The following is a 1,617-nucleotide window of genomic DNA, read 5'->3' as shown; positions in this document are numbered from 1 at the left end:
TATCTTTTCGGCCAGGTTATTTCCTTTTACTCTGTGTGAATTTCCCTTCTGATGTCCCTTACAGTGGATAACTGCTATTTCCACTTGTCTTGTACTGCCTCTAGGAGTTCTCAGATCTCCTGGCAGTGCTGGATTGGGGAGCCCTGTGCAGTCAGGAGTCCTCTGTTTCCAGATGGCAGTATGTGCATGTGACACCAAAAATGCATACTTAGAACCCGTATAAATGTTGATCCTCTTGTCTTTTCCTAGCCTTAGAGCTTGAGCTAGAGGTATAGGCTCAGCTTTTTGTGCAAACTTTTGGGGTGAGCCTCTTTGAGCGCATGTAAATCTACCATGGCATACCCTGCTTTCTGGATACCATCATGCAAGTAGCTACTTCATCAGCAAACCTCTCAGCATCAGGGTCCTTGAGGGGCTGGTCCCTAAGGTCAGGTCTGCTGGAATACACCTCTTTGATGGTCTCAGTACAGGAACAAGACAATGCTCCTGGAATTCCTATTGGCATAAAGGTGGCTGGATTTAAGGCCTGATATACTTTAAGGGTCACTTCAGGAGAGTCAGGATATTTTATGAGGCAGTCTCCAGTCAGCCATTGTTGCTCTTTAATTTCTAACACTCCCTGTACCTGGTGTGGGGTTAATATTTCCAGGGGTTGACCCATGGTGAGTTTTGTGGCCTCTTCAACTAGCAGGGCTGTGGCTGCCACAGCTCTCAGACAACCTGGCTACCCTGAGGCCACTGGGTTCAATTCTTTGGTGAGATATTCCATTGGCCATGGAACTGGCCTTATTTTTTGGGTAACTCCTGGGACTATTCTGTTTTTCTGAGGTAAATAGTAAAAGGCTTGTTATGATCTGGGATCCCTAGGGCTTGGGCACTAGTCAAAGCTGTCTTAATCTAAACAAATGTTCTTTGTAAATTCCCTGCCCAATCTAGAGGTTCTGTGTCTGGTCCCTTCAAGGCCTCATACAATGGTTTTGCCACAAGACCAACCCTGGGGATCTAAATCCTATAAAACCCAGCCATTCCTAAGAAGGTTCTGAGCTGTTTCTTTGTATGTGGTGGTTGTACATGGAGGGTTCCCTCCTTATCCTGGGTCATAAGGGTGCATTTCCCTTGGCTTAGAATGTGTCCCAGGTAGGTGACTCTCTGGGAGGAAACTTGGGCTTTCTGTGAGAATACTTTATACCCCCTGGAGCCCAGGAAATTGAGGACCTGTCGAGGGTTTTGGTCTGAAGCTTCCTTTGAAGGGCTGCAGAAAAAGGAGGTCATCTGTCTATTGTAATAATGCCCCCATGTCTAACTTTAGTTTCCTTTGTTCCAAGGCCTTGGCAAACAGGTGTGGGCTGTCCTGGAATCCCTGAGGAAGGACAGAACAGGTATATTACTGGGTCAGTCCATTCAAAATCAAAAAGGTATTGAAGGCATTTTGAGATCAGGGATTGTAAACCAGGTGTATCCTTGGGGACTAAGGATTGTGTGTGGGTTGGGAACAGCTGGATATAGAGGAATTACAGCTTCACTCAAGATTCAGAGATCTTGGACCATTCTGTATTCCTGCTAGTTTTGAGGACAGGTAGTATCGGAGTATTGCAGGGAGATTGGCATAGCAACAAA

This window comes from Hippopotamus amphibius, chromosome 5 (assembly GCF_030028045.1).
Source record: "Hippopotamus amphibius kiboko isolate mHipAmp2 chromosome 5, mHipAmp2.hap2, whole genome shotgun sequence".
Lineage (NCBI taxonomy): Eukaryota > Metazoa > Chordata > Mammalia > Artiodactyla > Hippopotamidae > Hippopotamus > Hippopotamus amphibius.
The sequence above is the reverse complement of the archived record's forward strand: the minus strand, read 5'-3'. Positions refer to the sequence as shown.